The sequence below is a fragment of the Balaenoptera ricei genome, chromosome 1 (genome assembly GCF_028023285.1).
Source record: "Balaenoptera ricei isolate mBalRic1 chromosome 1, mBalRic1.hap2, whole genome shotgun sequence".
Taxonomy (NCBI): domain Eukaryota; kingdom Metazoa; phylum Chordata; class Mammalia; order Artiodactyla; family Balaenopteridae; genus Balaenoptera; species Balaenoptera ricei.
The window spans coordinates 190,688,612-190,711,496 of record NC_082639.1 but is presented as its reverse complement, the minus strand read 5'-3'; positions in this window follow the sequence as shown (position 1 = coordinate 190,711,496).

Sequence of the window (22,885 nt, the reverse complement as noted above, 5' to 3'; positions counted from 1 at the left end):
AATGTTATTTATGCATTGCTCCATGTATACATTGTAAAGAATGTTGCCCATGATTTTGGCCATATTGTCCTTATTTTCTATCTGATAAATATATCTTTTGAAGCATTATTTTGATAGTAAGAAAGAGGGGCGCACCGAACTAAGCATGGCTTAAGTGTTGCAAAGATCAGAAAAATTACATAAAAAGCAAATAAATGTCTCATGGTTAAAGGAGATGGAGCCTCATCCTTGAAAAATAGTAGGACATCCTCTTTAAGACTAAATTAGAAATAGGAAAGAGAATGCATTAAGGTGATGGATGGGGAATGCCAATAGGGCACCCAATGTCCCACTGTCTCCTGTTTTAGACTTTATTCCTATCTTTATCACTATTATATTTACTCCAGAGAACCATGTAGACAGAGTAAAAAATAGCTGTCATCAGTTTAGGTTTGAAGACTGGAAAAGTGAGTGAACCAATTCTCAACTGATTTCTCATATGTGAAATTCCCGCTGATATTAGCTATCACGTGCACTCAAAAGCCAGTTGCCTCCTACAGGAACTGTAGAAGTCAGGTAAGGACTTTACAGTGGTTCTTTGCTCAGTGGGGTGTGCTAATGCTGGGACTGGAGCTGCATTTAGGGATGACACTGTGTGTTACCAGTAAGTATGAAACCCAGAACAGCATTTCTCAAAGTGTACGCCTTGCAAATTAATCTTAATAATCGCTTCATGTTAAAAGAGTTCTATGGTCAAAATGTTCAGAAAAGATTACAAAGCATATACCTCTCATGGCAATTTACCTCTAACCTGCTTGTACAGCAATCTTTTTTATCTTAATTAAAAAGATATTACATAATTATTGACTATATTCCCACATTGTACATTTCACACCCATGACTAATTGATTTGATAACTGGAAGTTTGTACCTCTTAATTTCCCTCACCTATTTCTCTAAGCCCCCCACCCTCTTCCCCTCTGGCAACCACTTGTTTGTTCTCTGTATCTATGACTCTGTTTCTGTTTGCTCTTTTAAGATTCCACATATAAGTGAAATCATACGGTGTTTGTTTTTCTCTGACTTATGTTCACTAAGCATAATATCCTCTAGGTCCACCCATGTTGTTACAAATGGCATGATTTCATTCTTTTTTTATGACTGAATAATATTCTACTGTAATATATACCACATCTTCTTTATCCATTCATCTAATGATGGGCATTTAGGTTACTTCCATATCTTGGCTATTTTAAATAATGCTACAGTAAACATAGGGATGCATCTATCTTTTTGAATTAGTGTTTTTGTTTTCTTTGAATGAATACGCAGGAGGAAAATACCTAGATTATATGACAGTTCTATTTTTAATTTTTTGAGGAACCTCCATACTGTTTTCCATAGTGGCTGCACAAATTTACTTTTCCACCAACTGTGCACCAGGGTTCCCTTTTCTCTGCATCCTCGCCAATACTTGTTAACTGTTGTGGTTTTTTTTAAAAATTAATTAATTAATTTATTTATTTTAACATCTTTATTGGAGTATAATTGCTTGATGACCATTCTGACAGGTGTGAGGTGATGTCTCATTGTGATTTTGATTTGCATTTCCCTGATGGTTAGTGATGTTGACCATCTTTTCATGTGCCCTTTGGCCATTCCTTTCTTCTTTGAAAAAAAAAATCTATTCAGGTTCCCTACCCAATTTTAAGTTTTTTTTTTTTAATGTTAAGTTGTATGAGTCCTTTATATATTCTGGATATTAACCCCTTATCAGATATATCATTTGCAAATATCTTCTCCCATTCAGTAGTTGGCCTCTTTGTTTTGTTCATAGTTTCCTTCACTGTTTAAAACTTTTTAGTTTGATGTAATCCCACCTGTTCATTTTTGCTTTGCTTCCCTTGCCTGAGGAGACATATCCAAAAAATATTGCTAAGACTGATGTCAAATAGCATACTGCCTGTTCTCTTTTAGAAGTTTTATGGTTTCAGGTCTATGTTTAAGTCTTTATCCAATTTGAGTTTATTTTTGTATACAGCGCAATAAAGTAGCCCAGTTTTCCCAACACCATTTATTGAAGAGGCTGTCTTTTCCCCATTGTATATTCTTGCCTCCTTTGTCATAGGTTAATTGACCCATATAAGTTTGGGTTCCTTTTTGGGCTCTCTGTTCTGTTCCATTGATCTGTGTGTCTGTTTTTCTGCCACTACCATATGGTTTTGATTACTTTAGCTGTAGTATAGTTTGAAATCAGGGAGCATGATACCTCCAGCTTTGTTCTTAATTCTCAAGAGTATTTTGGCTGTTGGAGATCTTTTATGGTTCCACACAAATTTTAGAATCATTTGTTCTTGTTCTGTGAAAAATGCTTGTTATTTTTTTTTTTAAATGCTTGTTATTTTAAAAGAGATTGCATTGACTCTGTAGTTTGCCTTGGGTACTATGATCATTTTAACATTATTAATTCTTCCAATCCATAAGTATGATATATCTTTCAATTTGTGTAGCCTTCAATTTCTGACTACAGGTCTAGGAATAAATCTAATTAAGAAGGTAAAAGACCTGTACTCAGAAATCGAAGGCTACACAAATTGAAAGATATACCATGCTTATGACATATATCTAATAAGCTAGAGGGAGGATTCCAAATTAGCACTTGCCAGCCCCAGTGTCCTCGTGGTAGACAAAGCTCCCCAAAATGGCTGCCACCAGCACCCTTGCCCCCCAGTTGAGTCCCAGTTGCCTCCTGCCTCTCTGGGAGGCTCTCTAAGATCAACAAATGTGTCTGACCCAAGCTCCCTTCAAATTACTGCATCTACCCTGGGTCTCATAGTGCATGAGATTTTTGTGCACCTTTAAGACTGGAGTCTCTTTATTTCCCACAGCCCTCCGGGTCTCCCAAAAACAAGCCCTGCTGGCCTCAAGTGTTCTGGGGGCTTGTCTTCCTAGTGCAGGACCCCCTGGCTGGAGAGCCCAATGTGGGCCTCATACCCCTCGCTCCTTGGAGGAACCTCTGCAATTGGGATTAGCCTCTCATTTGTGGGTCATGGACCCAGGGGTGTGGGGCTTGACTGTACTACATCTCCGCCCCTCCTACCCATCTCCTTGTGGTTTCTTCTTTATATCTTTAGCTGTAGAAGGTCTTTTCTGCTAGTCTTCGTGTGACTCTCATTGATAGTTGCTCTGCAAATAGTTGTAGTTTTGGTGTGTCCGTGGGAGGAGGTGAGCTCAGCGTCCTCCTGCTCCACCAGCTTGGCCTCTCTCCCTCTCTTTGATCTATTTTATCCGCTAGTGTACGCTTAGTGTCAAAAAGAGTAGGCACTCAATAAATATTTATGAGTTGAAACAAAAATAGCCCAAAGGTAATTCCAAAACGGAAAGAATTAGAAGAACGATAACTCATGTGTTACCCAGCACAAACTGCCCAAATCACTTACTTTTCAATGGGAAGAGGCAATGAATATTTGCTTCATAATTTAAGAAAATAGATGGAAGAACTTGAGTATGGCAGAATAACTCAAAAGTTATTGGAGACCTCTCAAGCCTTTGGTTTTAATTCCTGCTCCACCATTTAATAACTCCATGGATTTGGTCCAGTCACTGACTTAACATTCCTGGGACCCATTTCCCTCTTAGTAGTAGCCTATCATCCTACTACTAAGAGTAGCACAGAGAGGCCCCAGGGGGACAAGCAATACCTCATATATTTGTTACATCACTGTGAACAGTGAGGAGAAGCAGTTTCAAATATTAACCAGCAAGTGAAATATAGATTTGGGCCAACTGGCTTATTTCCTGACATCAGTGCTTATTAATTCTAACACATGTTAAAGAAAAAGTTATGGAATAGAGGTGTATGCTTATATTTGTTTAATGCCCAGGGAAATACACAAATATAATTTTATATATATATAATTTTATATAGTTCAATGTTTAAATTTAGGAGGGTATCTCTGAACCAGAGGGAATATTTATTAACCTACAAGATGTCTCTTGGGCCTAAAACTACATTTTCTGGTATCTTTCCTAGTTCAAGTGCATATTAAACTCCTAGTGTTGGGTTCAGCATTGAGCAGACTTCCAAAGCTCTGTGTTTTCTGTTACTAATTTTAATGAACACTAAGTACTTGTGTGCATTCAGTGTTTAAATGCCACACTGTTTGGGGAAGGCAGAAAAGTCTGACTTCTGAAGATACTTGTGCCAAAGCATGCTTACATAGCCTCTGCATTTTAGCAGAAATATTTGCTTGGTGTCATTCCTTTGTTTTTGCATACATAGAATCATCAGAGGGTTACACCGTTTAGCTCTCAGATGTAAAACTAAATTCAGAGAACCACTGAGACAAAGGCAGAAGAAAGGTCAAAAACCAGGAATAGTCCTAACCTCAATATTTCAAAAACAGATACTCCCCAAGTGTGGAGTATGAAATTTGCTTTTTAGTAAAACATTCTTTAAACAAAAACTCAGCCGTTCTTGGAATTCTGGGCAAATGGCTAGATCTTAAAATGTATTTTGTACCGGAAAACAGGAATAATGGTTTGGAAAGTGACATTAAAAAATTTTTACAAATCAAAGTTCAAAGCCTCTAGGGATCCAGAAGTTCCAAATTCTATCTTGGTGCCCTCTGACTCTAATCTCTTCTCTTCTCTCTCTCTCTCTCTCTCTCTCGCTCTCTCTCACACACACACACACACACACACACACAACCTACCCACCCATAGGGACAGAGTTTAGAGTCCAAACACAAAGCTCTAGTTGCAATCTTGACCTTTTTTAAGGTAAACAAACAAGGGATGAGTTGTACCTTCAGAACCTCAGTCTTCTCAACTGTAACATATAATTACTGTTCTTTATACCTCACAAAAACTAGTGAAATTTAAAGAAAATGAATATAAGGCATTTTGCAAATGGTAAAGCACTCTCCAAATATATAAATGATTATCATATTCCTGTGCTGTAAGAGTGTCAGCGTTGTTATCAAGAGAAAGAGCATATTGGCGTTGAATTAGGATATATTTCATAAACAAGGATCATAGAATCTTAGTCTAGAATGTACTCCAAACATGATGTTTTCTAATCTTCAACACATTTGAGGAATTGCCCTCTACAGCATCCTTGACAAAGGGTCACTTAACTTCTGCTTCAATTATATCAGTGATGGGCAATTTGGTGATTTTTAGGTACTTTATTCTGCTAATGGAAATAAAAATTTGCTCCTTAGGTTGAATTGAAATCTTCTCCTTAATTTCTAGTAAAACCAGACAAAATGCTTGAAAACCTTATTCCCTCATCTATCTGGCAGTGCTTTGAAAACTTGTGATGCCTCACCTTTTGCATTTATTCAGCAATGTTATGTGTCAAGTACTGGGCTAAGTGCCAAGAATTAAAGATTAAACAGAGCTAATGCCTGTCCTCAAGTAGCGTACCAGCCAGGGGCTAGCCCCCCACCACCCCCAGAGTAAAAAATTGAGACAGAAAGTATACTAGAAATTTCAAGCCAGTAGGATTTAATACAGGGAACTGACTACTAAGGGTTGAAAGGCTAAAAGGGTTAGGATGCTGAGGTCACCAGTTATTAGTATCTACAGGAAGCAGTTACTACCCCTACGGCTCAGCTAACTCAGACATTAGTAACTGCAGGAAGCAGTGGTCACCATTAGGAAGAGGTGGAGCTAACAGAATTGTGCCACCTCGTGGTGGGCGCTCAGACCTCTGCGGGCAGCACAGCATAGCTGGTGCTCAGCTTTCCCTGGGGGTAAGGATGCTGTGTAACTGGTTCATGGACCACCAAAAGCTGAGTGCCCAGCTGGCTCTGGAACTCGGAAGGGGCCGGGCACGACTGGTAATGAGGGTGCAATGAAGCTGGAGACTAAAGCCATAGCTGTCCTTGACTGCCTGCAGAAATCTGACAGAGCTCAGAACAGAATATAAATCCTTCTTCCTGTTTTCTCTCCCTCCCGCCTGCCATCAGTGACCACCATTTGCAAAAATCAACTGGAAAGAGGTTTACAAAGTAGTCTGGGAAATGTAACTTATAGAATCCCAACCCCAGTGGCAAAAAGTGAAGTATGTAAGGGTCAGCTTGATACTCAGACACAACAGGTAGATAACCAGCAAAATCTACCTTTTTGGCTCCTCAGCATTCCTATGGATTCTCTCACCTTTATTTAAACCTCTGTAGAGCGACAACAAGTGCATGCATCTTCCTAACAAGATGCAACGATCCTTCATAAAGACAAAACCTCTCTCATCTCCCCCCAAAGAGAAGATACAAAGTTCCAAGACTTACCACTCCCGTCTCTGGATGATGTTATTCCTCTTCTAATTCACTCATACCTCCACCTGAATATTCTGTAACACAACAACTAAGTTTGCCACCAAAAGCAACCACTACATAAAAGGATAGGGGAAAGGTTAATAAAAGGAAATTCTAGTTATTATATATGAAATATGATGAGGAAAACATGCTTAGCTGTTACAGTCATCAATCGTAAATCTGGTCTCAAGAACACAGATGATATTCATACCTTCCTTGTTCTTCTATCTATTCCCTTTCCCTTTGCCCTCAGCCAGTCATAGTTCTATACCTGGTAGAGTGACACACAACTTTATTTGCAAGAATATGAATTATCAGAAGCACTGTATTTATTTTGTTGCTCTAGTTGTCTTTTAAATTTTACTACAGAAAAAGGAAAATGGAAAGACTAAGAAGTTCCCCACCCAGGATCTCCTGGAATCTGGATATAGTGTCCCCTACTCCCATTTTGCTCCAAGCACCCACTTCTCCTTAATGATCAGGGTCAACAACCCCAGCCAGCAGAGACATTCCCTTCTTTGCCTGTGATTTCAGTGGCATGAGGAGACCAATATGGTCAGGTAGAATATCAACCCCCCACTCAATGGAATTGAATTGTTGAGTCTGCTGGTAGAAGCTTTTCTCTCCTGAAGACTAAGCTATATAAATCACTAGAGCCTGAAGTTGCAGGTTTAGGAAGTCCAAGTTATTCAAATGGTCCATTTTGTGTAATAACAAGAGGTGCTTCTCCAACTTTCATTGTTTGCTTTCACACCCCTGTATGTTTTACTGGTTGCTTGTTAAAGGCATATCGTATGCAATAATGCCCCAATCCTGCAAGTATTTCTTCTAATCAGCATATTAACTGAATCTTCTATTAGTCGAACTATGGCTGGGTGATCAGGTATGTAACTGATATCAAGATATTTCTTGAGAATTAGTCTATTGCTGTACTTCTTTTTCTGTTAAATGAGTTTCTTGGTTAGAAGCAACATTGTGTGGAAGACCATGACACTGAATCAAAACTTCATCAAGTCCATGGGCAATTATGCTGGCAAAAAGTACTGCTAACAGGAAAGAAAATCTATATTCCAAATAAATGTTTATTAAAGTAAGGAATTTCTTCCACTTGCATGATGGAAGTTGCTCAACCTGCCACCAGCTGGCTACTTGGTTTCCTTAGAGAATGGTCCATACCAAGGGTTGAGCACTGGTCTATGCTGTAGGCTAGTTAGGCACTTGGCAAGTGACAGTATTTATATAAAGCCTTTGTGAAGGGATGTCCCTGTTGTTAAATACATACATGAACTTTATCCCACCTACAAAGAATAATTTGTACTTGAGCCCACTGAACAACACTGGGGATTCTGGGGGAAAAGGTTACTGACATCCACAGAGAGGGTCACAAGTCCACAGGGAAACTGTAACTAACTAGACAGCGTGGAATTCCACTGAAGGTCACAAGCTCTTATTACCATTTCATCCCTGCTTCCCTTTATGGTCAATGTGCCATCATGTCCCTGGCACTTAAGTGCTGCCACATTGGTCTTGGGCTCTCCATGACCCCATGATCCCCATGAAGTAAAAGAGCCCATCCCCAAAGCAGACTCTCCCTCTACAGAGGACAGACCCTACACAGCCTTTCAAGAATGTCAGTGCCCTTGCCTGGTGCCTTCCTCAATGGCTTTGTGAAGTATCCTCTGGACCCTCTCAGGGAATTCATGTGGAGTGGGGAAGGGATAATGGAGAGAGTAGAGTGAGTAGATGTGAGGTTGTACATGATAAACATACCCCAACATTCTTAAACCTTGGATTCCTGCTGGTACATTGTGTATTTAGCATCTATGAACATAAGCTTCAACTTCTCATCATCCTTACTCCAGGATGCAATAGTCTAGACAAGGGGTCAGCAAACTACAGCCCATGAGCCAAATATGGCCTATTACCTGTTTAAAGTTTTATTGGAACATAGCCATGCTCTTTCATTTACATATTATCTGTGGCAGTTTTCATATCCCTACCGCAGAACTGAGTGGCTGTGACAGAGACCTTACTGCAGGCTGGCAAGACTACTGATTATCTAGCCCTTTACAGAGACATTCTGCTGCCCCCCGGCCTAGGCTGCCTCTGGTCTTGTCTCCACATATCTGAACTCTGTTTTCTTGTCTTCTCTTTGCTTATTCACATTCTCTAGTTTTTCTCTAGCAAACATCCTGATTAGTCAATCAGGAAAACACAGTCATGAAGCTTCTGACACATGTCAGGGTTTCACAAACCACAGACTAAACAGGCTGAACAAAATAGATGTGGGCCTCATCATGCAGCTTACAGTCTATATCGTGCTTTATTTCACGTAACAAAATGACCAAAATTCGAAACGACACACACCACCCAATGTTCATTTCAGCACTATTTACAATAGTTAGAACATGAAAGCAACCTAAATGTCCATTGACAGAGGAATGGATAAAGAAGATGAGGTATAATACATGTATACAATGGAATATTACTCAGTCATAAAAAAAGAATAAAATAATGCCATTTGCAGCAACATGGATGGACCCAGAGACTGTCATACTAGTGAAGTAGGTCAGACAGAGAAAGACAAATATCATATGATATTGCTTATATGTGGAAGCTAAAAAAAGTATACAAATGAACTTATTTACAAATCAGAAATAGAGCCACAGATGTAGCAAACAAACTTATGGTTACCAGGGGGGGAAGTGGGTTGTGGGGAGGGATATATTGGGAGACTGGGATTGACATATACACACTACTATATATAGAATAGATAACTAATAAGGACCTACTGTATAGCACAGGGAACTCTACTCAATACTCTGTAATGACCTATATGGGAATAGAATCTAAAACAGAGTGGATATATGTATATGTATAACTGATTCACTTTGCTGTACAGCAGAAACTAATACAACATTGTAAGTCAACTATACTCCAATAAAAAATTTAAAAAAAATAAAAGTAAAGAATATATATGATATACATATATGTATACGTATGTGCGTGTGTGTGTGTATATTATAATATATATCTCAATGTGATCTAAAGGAAACCAGCAGTGTGTTCTGACCTACTGCTTGGAAGACCCAGGGGCTAACTCCTGTCATATCAAGGGGTGATCAGACCCTGACAGCCTGATTCACGAGCACAGAAACATACACAAGATGGGCTCAGACATCAGGATGCTAACTTACTGATTTACAGTGAGAAACTCCTGTCACACAGACCAGAAATATGTGCCGGCCATCTGCTCAGCAATGCTCTCCTGCAGTCAAGCTGCAAGGAAAGCCAAAACCTAATCAGAACCACTTTACTGATTTCTCAGGAAAAATTACCGTGAAGCAGGACAAAAATACCTATACGATTAGTGCTTTTTCCTTGTAGGTAAACGTGTGTGGGGATGAGAATGCTGTGTTGAGGGCAGAAACAGAATAAGGGAAGTACAAAGAACTGGATATTTTTTTTTTCAGTATAAGTTCTTTTATATTTTCTTTTTAATTTTTTTAATACATCTTTATTGGAGTATAATTGCTTCACAATGCTGTGTTAGTTTCTGTTGTACAACAAAATGAATCAGCCATATGTATACATATATCCCCATATCCCCTCCCTCCTGCGTCTCCCTCCCACTTTCCCTATCCCACCCCTCTCGGTCATCACAAAACACTGAGCTGATCTCTCTGTGCTATGCTGCTGCTTCCCACTAGCTATCTATTTTACATTTGGTAGTGTATATATGTCAATGCTACTCTCACTTCGCCCCAGCTTCCCCTTCCCCCCCTACCCCCGTGTCCTCAAGGATATTTAATGGCATCAAACCATTCAAAGACTCTGGATGCACTCAATATACCATAAAGGTGGTTATGTACATGGGAGCAGAAACAGTTGAAGGCTAATGCTGCCAACTTTACATCATCTCTACCCTAATGAGAGCCTGAGCCATTGGGACCAGAAAACTCAAGACTTCCTCACTTCCGTAATATTTCTTTTCCTATACCTCCACAATCAAGCTTTCTTCTGACTAAAATTCCATCTTTTTAAGTGTGTTAATTGTGAGGCCCATATAACCCCCTACCTCTTTCAGATGATTTTGCTAATCTCAGTTCTAGTGTATTGTGTGTTTATCTTATATTTGTATACTCAGAGAAAATCCATTCCATGACTGATTATTTATGATACTTTCCACATAAGTTTGCTGTAGGAATTGAATACAATAATTTTTGTGAACCACCCATGACTATGTCAAGTATATAGTAGGTGCTCAGTAACGAAAAACAGGATTATAATATACTGGAAGTGGCAGATACAAATGTAATTAACTACACCATAATGTGAGGTATGATATGTTATACAAGTGGTAGAAGCAAAGTGTTATGGGGACATATAGACCAAATACTCCCAGGACTTTTAACTGTGCAACATACACAACTGTAAATCGCTTTCTCACTGTCTGCCACTTTTCTCTGGCTACATTCCAGAGTGTAAATGCCAGACCTCATGTGGGGCCTGAAATTTCCAACACTGTACCTTAGAATGCAGTCCAGCTCAGGTCGAGTCCAGGGTAAACATCACTTGTCTATTAACTCAGACTAAGCCAAGCCTCAGTGCTGCTCACAGAAGCTTGTGGTCACCCAACCCCTGTGGGTTTGTTATGTAAATTATTTTCACACCAAGCCTCTTCAATCCTGGCCTTGTAGGAATGATCAAAAAACAAAGACAAAAACAAATGTAAAATAGTACATTCAGCTGAACTTATTTTCATTCCTCTAAACCATGGGATACTCTGCTTTCCTTCTCATGTCCTGGTGTCACAATCTACACTTGAAGCTAGAAAATCCAGAGTCATGGCCATATCTACAAAATCAACAAATACTGTCCGTTCTCCTGAAATTGCCCCATACCTGACTTCTTTAATATTTACTGCCTTATTTGTTTAGTTGTATTTATTTATATTTTGTTTAGCAAATGCATAACTCTTACTGAGCGCCAGCCACTCTTCCAAGTGCTTTAAAAATATTAACTCACACCCTCTTTCGAGAACATCGGAATCACAACTAACTGCTGAATAATCATCAACAGGAAGACAATGGAACTCACCAAAAAAGATACCCCACATGCAAAGACAAAGGAGAAGCTGCAGTGAGACGGTAGGAGGGGCGCTATCACAATAAAATCAAATCCCATAACTGGTGGGTGGGTGATTCACAGACTGGCGAACACTTATACCACAGAAGTCCACCCACTGGAGTGAAGGTTCTGAGCCACACGTCAGGCTTCCCAACCTGGGGGTCCAGCAATGGGAGGAGGAATTCCTAGAGAATCAGACTTTGAAGGATAGTGGGATTTGATTGCAGGACTTCAGCAGGACTGGGGTAAACAGAGAATCCACACTTGGAGGGCACACACAAAGTAGTGTGCGCATAGGGACCCAGGGGAAGGAGCAGTGGCCCCATAGGAGACTGAAGCAAACCTACCTGCTAGTGTTGGAGGGGCTCCTGCAGAGGCAGGGGGCAGCTGTGGCTCACCAAGGGACAAGGACACTGTCAGCAGAAGTTCTGGGAAGTACTCCTTGGTGTGAGCCCTCCCAGAGTCTGCCAATAGCCCCACCAAAGACCCCGGGTAGGCTCCAGTGTTGGGTTGCTTCAGGCCAAACAACCAACAGGGAGGGAACCCAGCCCCACCCATCAGCAGACAAGCAGATTAAAGTTTTACTGAGCTCTGCCCACCAGAGCAACAGTCAGCTCTACCCACCACCAGTCCCTCCCATCAGGAAACTTGCACAAGCCTCTTAGATAGCCTATTCCACCAGAGGGCAGACAGCAGAAGCAAGAAGAACTACAATCCTGCAGCCTGTGGAACAAAAACCACATTCACAGAAAGATAGACAAGATGAAAAGGCAGAGGGCTATGTACCAGATGAAGGAACAAGATAAAACCCCAGAAAAACAACTAAATGAAGTGGAGACAGGCAACCTTCCAGAAAAAGAATTCAGAATAATGATACTGAAGATGATCCAGGACCTCAGAAAAAGAATGGCAGCAAAGATCGAAAAGATGAAAGAAATGTTTAACAAAGACCTAGAAGAATAAAAGAACAAACAAACAAAACTGAACAATACAATAACTAAAATGAAAACTATACTAGAAGGAATCAATAGCAGAATAACTGAGGCAGAAGAACGGGTAAGTGACCTGGAAGACAGAATGGTGGAATTCACTGCTGTGGAAGAGAATAAAGAAAAAAGAATGAAAAGAAATGAAGACAGCCTAAGAGACATCTGGGATAACATTAAACGCAACAACATTCGCATTACAGGGGTCCCAGAAGGAGAAGAGAGAGAGAAAGGACCAGAGAAAATATTTGAATAGATTATAGTTGAAAACTTCCCTAACATGGGAAAGAAAATAGCCACCCAAGTCCAGGAAGCACAGAGAGTCCCATACAGGATAAACCCAAGGAGAAACACCCCAAGACACATAGTAATCAAATTGGCAAAAATTAAAGACAAAGAAAAATTATTGAAAGCAGCAAGGGAAAAATGACAAATAACATACAAGGGAACTCCCATAAGGTTAACAGCTGATTTCTCAGCAGAAACTCTACAAGCCAGAAGGGAGTGGCATGATATACTTAAAGTGATGAAAGGGAAGAACCTACAACCAGGATTACTCTACCCAGCAAGGATCTCATTCAGATTCGACAGAGAAATTAAAACCTTTACAGACAAGCAAAAGCTAAGTGAATTCAGCACCACAAAACCAACTCTACAACAAATGCTAAAGGAAATTCTCTAAGTGGGAAACACAAGAGAAGAAAAGGACCTACAAAAACAAACCCCCCAAAGTTAAGAAAATGGTCATAGGAACATACATATCGGTAATTACCTTAAACGTGAATGGATTAAATGCTACAACCAAAAGACACAGGCTTGCTGAACGGATACAAAAACAACACCCATCTATATGCTGTCTACAAGAGACCCACTTCAGACCTAGGGACACATACAGATTGAAAGTGAAGGGATGGAAAAAGATATTCCATGCAAATGGAAATCAAAAGAAAGCTGGAGTAGCAATACTCATATCAGATAAAATAGACTTAAAATAAAGAATGTTACAAAAATAAAGGAAGCACACTAAGTAATGATCAAGGGATCAAACCAAGAAGAAGATATAACAATTATAAATATATATGTACCCAACATAGGACTACCGCAATATATAAGGCAACTGCTAACAGCTCTAAAAGAGGATATCAACAGTAACACAATAATAGTGGGGGACTTTAACACCTCACTTACACCAATGGACAGATCATCCAAACAGAAAATTAATAAGGAAACACAAGCTTTAAATGACACAATAGACCAGATAGATTTAATTGATATTTATAGGACATTCCATCCAAAAAGAGCAGATTACACTTTCTTCTCAAATGCACATGGAAAATTCTCCAGGATAGATCACATCTTGGGGCACAAATCAAGCCTCAGGAAATTTAAGAAAATTGAAATCATATCAAGCATCTTTTCTGACCACAACACAATGAGATTAGAAATCAATTACAGGGAAAAAAACGTAAAAACACAAACACATGGAGGCTAAACAATACGTTACTAAATAACCAAGAGATCACTGAAGAAATCAAAGAGGAAATCAAAAAATACCTAGAGAAAAATGACAATGAAAACACGATGATTCAAAACCTATGGGATGCAGCAAAACCAGTTCTAAGAGGGAAGTTTAGCCTACCTCAAGAAACAAGAAAAATCTCAAATAAACAATCTAACGTTACACCTAAAGGAACTAGAGAAAGAAGAACAAACAAAACCCAAAGTTAGCAGAAAGAAAGAAATCATAAAGATCAGAGCAGAAATAAATGAAATAGAAACAAAGAAAACAATAGCAAAGATCAATAAAACTAAAAGCTGGTTCTTTGAGAAGATAAACAAAATTGATAATCCATTAGCCAGACTGATCAAGAAAAAGAGGGAGAGGACTCAAATCGATAAAATTAGAAATAAAAAAGGAGTAGTTACAAGAGCACCGCAGAAATACAAAGCATCCTAAGAGACTACTACAAGCAAATTTTGTCAATAAAATGGGCAACCTGGAAGAAATGGACAATTTCTTAGAAAGATATAACCTTCCAAGACTGAACCAGGAAGAAATAGAAAACATGAACAGACTAGTCACAAGTAATGAAATTGAAACTGTGATTAAAAATTTTCCAACAAACAAAAGTCCAGGACCAGATGGCTTCACAGGTGAATTTTATCAAACATTTAGAGAAGAGCTAACATCTATCCTTCTCAAACTCTTCCAAAAAAATTGCAGAGGAAGGAAAACTCCCAAACTCATTCTATGTGGCCACCATCACCCTGATACCAAAACCGGACAAAGATACTACAAAAAAAGAAAATTACAGACCTATATCACTGATGAATATAGATGCAAAAATCCTCAACAAAATACTAGCAAACAGAATCCAACAACACATTAAAAGGATCATATACCATGATCAAATGGGATTTATCCCAGACATGCAAGGATTCTTCAGTGTATGCAAATCAATCAATGTGATACACCATATTAACAAATTGAAGAATAAAAACCATATGATCATCTCAATAGATGCAGAATAAAAGATTTTGACAAAATTCAACACCCATTTACGATAAAGACTCTCCAGAAAGTGGGCATAGGGGGAACCTACTTCAATGTAATAAAGGCCTTATGTTACAAACCCAAATCAAACATCATTCTCAATGGTAAAAAACTGAAAACATTTCCTCTAAGATCAGGAACAAGACAAGGATGTCCACTCTCACCACTATTATTCAACATAGTTTTGGAAGTCCTAGCCATGACAATCAGAGAAGAAAAAGAAATGAAAGGAATACAAATTGGAAAAGAAGTAAAACTGTCACTGTTCGCAGATGACATGATACTATATGTAGAGAATCCTAAAGATGTCACCAGAAAACTACTAGAGCTAATCAACGAATTTGGTAAAGTTGCAGGATACAAAATTAATGCACAGAAATCTCTTGCATTCGTATACACTAATGATGAAAAATCTGAAAGAGAAATTAAGCAAACACTCCCATTTACCACTGCAACAAAAAGAATAAAATACCAAGGAATAAACCTACCTAGGGAGACAAAAGACCTGTATTCAGAAAACTATAAGACACTGATGAAAGAAATTAAAGATAATACCAACAGATGTAGAGATATACCATGTTCTTGGACTGGAAGAATCAATATTGTGAAAATGACTATACTACCCAAAGCAATCTACAGATTCAATGCAATCCCTATCAAATTACCAATGGCATTTTTTACAGAACTAGAACAAAATATCTTAAAATTTGTATGGAGACACAAAAGACCCCAAATAGCCAAAGCAGCCTTGAGGGAAAAAAACAGAGCTGGAGGAATCAGGCTCCCACACATCAGACTATACTACAAAGCTACAGTAATCAAGACAATATGGTACTGGCACAAAAACAGAAACATAGATCAATGGAACAGGATAGAAAGCCCAGAGATAAACCCACGCACCTATGGTCAACTAAACTATGACAAAGGAGGCAAGGATCTACAATGGAGAAAAGACAGTCTCTTCAATAAGTGCTGCTGGGAAAACTGGACAGCTACATGTAAAAGAATGAAATTACAACACTCCCTAACACCATACACAAAAATAAACTCAAAATGGATTAGAGACCTAAATGTAAGACCGGACACTATAAAACTCTTAGAGGAAAACATAGGCGGAACACTCTTTGACATAAATTACAGCAAGATTTTTCTGATCCACCTCCTAAAGTGATGGAAATAAAAACAAAAATAACAAATGGGACCTAATGAAATTTAAAAGATTTTGCACAGCAAAGGAAACCATAAACAAGACAAAAAGAAAACCCTCAGAATGGGAGATAATATTTGTAAATTAATCAATGGACAAAGGATTAATCTCCAAAATATATAAACAGCTCATGCAGCTCAACATTAAACAAACAAACAACCCAATCCAAAAATGGGCAAAAGACCTAAATAGACATTTCTCCAAAGAAGACATACAGATAGCCAAAAGCACATGAAAAGCTGCTCAACATCACTAATTATTAGAGAAATGCAAATCAAAACTACAAGGAGGTATCACCTCACACCAGTTAGAATGGGCATCATCAGAAAATCTACAGACAACAAATGCTGGAGAAGGTTTGGAGAAAAGGGAACCCTCTTGCACTGTTGGTGGGAATGTAAATTGATACAGCCACTATGGAGAACAGTATGGAGGTTCCTTAAAGAACTAAAAACAGAATTACCATATGACCCAGCAATCCCACTACTGGGCATATACCCAGAGAAAACCATAATTCAAAAAGACACATGCACCCCAATCTTCATTGCAGCACTATTTACAACAGCCAGGTCATGGAAGCAACCTAAATGCCTATCGACAGATGAATGGATAAAGAAGTTGTGGTACATATATACAATGGAATATAACTCAGCCATAAAAAAGAACGAAATTGAGTCATTTGTTGAGAGGTGGATGGATCTAGAGACTGTCATACAGAGTGAAGTAAGTCAGAAAGAGAAAAACATTGTATATTAACGCATATATGTGGAACCTAGAAAAATGGTACAGATGAAGCAGTTTGCAGAGCAGATACTGAGACACATACGTAGAGAACGTATGGACACCAAGCGGGGAAAGTGGGGGGCGTGGTGGTGGTAGTGGGATGAATTGGGAGATTGGGATTGACATGTATACACTAATATGTATAAAATGGATGACTAATGAGAAAATAATTAAATAAATTTTTTAAAATGTTAACTCATTTTATCCTCCTAACAACCCCACAAGGAACAACCCTTTTATTATCCTCAAGGCACAGAGAGGCTACATGGGGCTCCCGCTGTCACCATCTAATGTATGGATATAAGCCCAGGCAGTCTGCTCTGAGTACATCTTAACCCTTATGCCCCCTGGCCTCTTAGTTCAGTGTCTCCTCAGCCTCACCCTCAACTACTGAAGCAGCCTGAGTATGAACCTCCCTGCCTCCAGTCTGGTCTCTTCCCATTTGACCTTGACAACCACACTGTAGACAGATGTACATCTCTAGGTTATAGATATATTTATATGATTCCTGGGCTTAAAAACTTGAGATGTCTCCCCAGGGGTGTGAAGTCTTTATTATAAGGAATAATCTGTAATCATTGGTCAGGCTTCCACACCCTCTCACAACCTGCCATTGATCTTCCTGTCCACCCTCATCTACTACTTTCTCACCAGCCCCTTCACAGACTCTCTCCTCCAGCCATACAGGACACGGCATGATGCTCCCTGAGTATATCCTAAATGTTTCTGCCTCTACATCACTCACCCTACCTGAAATGTCTTCATCCCTCTTCTGAGCAACTGCTCACCACACAGGTGTTCACAGACACACACGCACACACAATACAACACCCACACCCATACTCATGGAATCTTAATGTGACATCAAAGTGTAGTCAAATGTCCTTGAGATAGACAAGGACAAATACTGTCATATACTTTGTTGTATCCATATCTGTATCTCTCCCATCAGATGGCAAAATCCTGGACATTAGGAGCTGGGTCTTGCACGTTTCCATTCTTAGCACTTAATATATTTGTACTTAAAAACATTAAAACAAATTAAATTGAACTAAATTTTAATAAATATTAACAAAATTGTAAGAATAATATTATCCCAATTTTTATAAACATGTAGCTGTAGGTATCTGAGTGTGTTTTTGTATTAGATAAACCTACTACGATATTAAGAACAATTTACTTAGCAAGATGAGATTATGGATTGTATCAAGTTTAATTTTTCTGTGTTTTGTAAATTTTCTATTAAGACTTTTAATAAGAAAAAAGTGTTGTTTTCACATAGAAAATTTTATTTTTGGTGATTTTCGCTATATTTCAAGCTCAGTCTGACATTTTAACATCTTTATGCTGTTTATCAAACTTCTGCTTCCAGTTAGGATGTAGAATGTGAAATACCTGTGGCCCCATGGTAATCATAAGAAAATTCTGGACAACATAGAAATAATACTTTTCTATGAGAATAGCAAAGACTAGGATGCAAGGATCCTTGTCAAACTGAACTCTAGATAGAAATGAGCCCTTCACAGTGAGGAGAGAACCTCAGCTCCTTCTAAACCTAAGAGACATACAAAGAGAGTTCTCAGAACTCTCAGGTCTGAGAACACCTGGATGGTGGTGGAATAAGTCTCACATAAACAAAGAGACTGTGTAGGAATGAGAAGAAATAAGCTGAACTTCAGAGGACAGTGTGGAGTGGTGGGGCTTGGGGGAATCTGGAAGAGTGACAAATGTACAAATTATGTGGCCCAACTAGTCTCTTGCCCTAACCAATCACTGAATTTTGCCAGGAAAGGAGCAATGGAGGGCAGCCTCAAAAGTAGAGGGAAATAGCAACACTTCTCCACAGTCTCAAAATTCTTGGATTGTGAGGAGTTGAATCCAGAGATGAGCAAAAGAAAAAAAAAAACAAAAAACTGATACCCAGTTGCCTCTCAGCTCAAATACTGACTTGTAGAAAAGGCGGCGATAGCGCTACAGGGGTTTAGCACAGCCAGTCACTGAGCTCAATCCAAGTGAAGGTCAGACTCAGTGCCCAGAATGCTTGCTCTCATAGACCCTCACCCTAACCACTGGACACAGAAAAAGACTTGCATTCTTTTATGAAATAAGGAGAACAACAAAGCAAAACTATACAGCAATATCCACTATAATTTTATACACAATATAATTAAAAAATTATGAGACATACAAAGAGCAGGAAAATGTGATCATAAACAAGAGAAAACATAGTTATTCGAAGAAAACCCACCAGACAATAGAAATTATTCATACTGAAGCAAAGATAAAAAGAAAAGATTGAAGAAAACTAAGGGAGGTTCAGTGATATGTGAGATAATATCACACCACCTAACATATTTGTAACTGCTCTCCCAGAAGGAGAGAAGAGACTGAATGAGGAAGTAAAAGAGGACTTGAAGAAATGCCAGCCAGAAGTTTTCCAAATTTAATTTAAAATCTCAACTCAGAAATTCAAGAAATGTAATAAACCTCAATTATAGTTAATGCAAAGAAAGCCTCATCCAGGCACATCATAATCAAGTTTCTGAAAATAAGATATAAAGAGTAAGTCTTAAAAGAATTCAGAGGAAAAAAACACTTCACCTCTAGGTGAACAATGACAAAAATGATAGTTAACTTCTCATCAGAAAAATGCAAGCTAGAAGACAATGAAACATCATCTTTAAAGTGTCAAAGAAAGAAACTTTATCAACCTGGAAATCCATATCTAGCAAAAATATCCTTTGAAAATAAAGACATTTTAAAGTCAATGGAACCTTAAAGAATTCATTGTCTGCTGAAAGAATATGCATATTACAAATATCTAATAAAGAACTTAAGTCTAAAATAAATAACTCCTGAGTAAATAAAGCACTTAAACAGACACTTATTTAAAAAAAAAAACATAAAATCGCTACTAAGTACTAAGTGAGGTATACTGTAGTGTTAGTTATCAGATAAATACAAATTAAAACCAAAATGAGATACTTCATGCCCACAAGAATGGCTAAATTTAAGAAAACTGACAATAGGATGTGAAGCAACTGGATTTTTCATATATTGCTGGTGGGAGTGCAATCACTTTGGAAACCTGTTGGGTAGATTCTTATAAAGTTAAACATGCACATGCCCTAGCAATTTTACTCCTGGAGAACTGAAAACCTATGTCCACAAAAAGACTTGTACAAGAAGTACTATTCTTCAAAGCCAAAAAAATGGAAACAATTTCTGCATTCAACAATGGGAAAATTGAGAAACAAAATTTATAAGAATAGACTTCTTGGCAATAATAATGAGTGAACAACTGATACACAGAATAATATGTATAAATCTCAAAAGCATTATGTTGAGAGAAGGAATCCAACACAAAAGAGTGCTTACATATAATTCCATTCATGTGCAGTTCAGAAACAGGCAAAACTAATCCATGGTGATGGAAATTGCAGAAGCAGCGGCCTCTCAGTATTGGAACTGAATGGATACAGGCAGAAGAGAACCTTTCTGGGTCATGAAAGTGCTCTATATTTTGACCAAAATTTGAGTTATGTTTGTCAAAACTTATCAACCTGTATATTTAAGATGTGTCCATTATCACTGTATTTATACTTCCATGAATAAGTATCAATCTGTAGTGACAAATGTAAAAATAAAGACTAGTATCTACAAGCACACTAGTTATGCCCCTCAAGGTTTGTGGCTTCTGCAAATTATTCAAATACCTTAATTAATTCCACTGCAATTGGTAAAGTTTTGGAATCAGATTTGGTAAGCACTACATCATTTTGGTCACCACTAGAATTTAACCTCCAACAGGTCATGAATCCTAATCAACACTTTTAGTGTACAATTACTATGTTAATCTCAAATACATCATGTTTAGTTATTGGCTGAAAACTCAATCATGCCTAGTTCTATTAGGAGGTTGTTTCCGTCCAAAATCTGCTCCTCTCCCTCTATAGCTGTGGTGCTAAATGGAGCTGCAATACCTTTCCCTCCACAGACACAAAGTTGAACCACTGATCCAGGTCTAAGCAAAGCATTTAATTTCTCTGTCCAGTGATAGTTCCAGCATGGGAAGGTGACTCAGTCTAGGCCAAGAGAGTGCTTCACCAGGGTTGTTTTATCTAGAGTTGAAGGACAAGGGACTTTTTTTTTTTGAGTATATTCTTGGAAAGATGAAAATTGGGGACTGCTAGCAGGCTTCTTTTTTTTATTATATCAGGAAAATTTATACTGAGTACAAGGTCAAGCAAAGGCAAATGTATAAAAAAGGGAGAGTTCTCTTTGCCTTGAGGCTCTGGTTTCCTTCTGTAAGATCCCTACAGGGACCTAGTTCACTGTAAGGAAAACCAATTTGGTTTCCTGAGCCAAAAAATCTATTATGTTAGCTTGAGTTAAATTTCTGTCCGCTGCAATTTAACAAATCTGGTCTAGTATATCATACTGTCATTGAGATAATGAAATATTTTCTTTCCATATATTACTGAAAATATCAAGAACACTTTGATGAAGGTATTTTAATAGTTTGATAACCATATTAAAAAATAAATTTAGTATGACAACTCCTGTCACCTATTAATCTCTACTTCTTTTGCTCTGTGCTTGGAAAAAATGTATTTAATGTTCAATTCTAAAATATCAATGGTTATTAATATTAAGTCCAGTAATAACTAATTTCCAGTGTCCCCTTTTTTTTTAAAATTGAAAATTCTGAAAATATAGGAATGGCCATATCATTTTTTAATATTTCCAAGTTAACCATCAAAACAAACATATTAACTAGACTAGGGGTAGGGGTAGGGCAGAACCATATAGTATCTGTGCATAAAAAAGAAGAGGGAAGCAATGGGGTATCTGAAAAATCTGAAAATTGGAGAACCCCAAATAGCCAAAGCTACACACTGTGTACAGTGTGATGGGCCAATTTTAGTAGCAGCTAAAACTGTGAGTGAGGTGTGCAGAAATGAAAGCAGTACAGGCCCTATAATGTCCCAAAACTAACTATCCAAATCTCCCCTCTAAGACAAAGTCCTACACTAAGAAGAAACTCATAGCAACAGAAAATAAATTGAATAGGACATTGATAAGGGGGTATATTAGTCAGCTGGGGCTGCCATAACAAAATACCACAGATGAGATGGCTTAACAACAGGAATTATTTTCTGGAGGATAGAAATCCAAGATCAAGATGCTGGAAAATTTGATTCTGGTGAGAGTTCTCTTTCTGGCTTGTTGTGTCCTCACATGACCTTTCTTTTCCTCTGTGTGCACATGAAGAAACACGGATCTTTAGCGTGTCTCTCACTTGGTATGAGAACACCAGTCCTACTGGAGTAAGGCCCCAATTATGACTTCACTTAACCATTATTACCCTCTTATAGGTCCTACATTTAAGTGCATTCATTTTGGGTGTTAGGGCTTCAAGAGATGAATTTGGGTGGGGGACATGATTCAGTCCATCAGTCAAATTAAATAGAAGTCCTAGAAAACACTTGGGAAGAAGAACAAGGACAAGAAATCTCAAGAAGTCCAGGGTCATACATTTATATATTATATGAAGTGTAACATTTCATGAAAATAATAGAACACAGACCGGTCATAAAGTTAAAATGGCTATCTTGACCCATTCCCTCCCTTTTAAAAGTTTAGGAAGCAAAAATGAACAACAGAAAATAATTGTGATGACCTGGATGGGTGGGATGGGGGGTTGGGAGGAAGGTCTAGGAGGGAGGGGATATATGTATTCATATAGCTGACTCACTTCGTTGTACAGCAGAAACTAACATAACATTGTAAAGCAACTATACTCCAATTAAAAAAAAAATAAACATGGTTGAATCCTAAGTAATTTCACTATAGGTAAAAGAATAATAAGAAACAAGATAACACCCTTACAAGAGAAAAATGCCAGAAAGGCATACTCACAAAA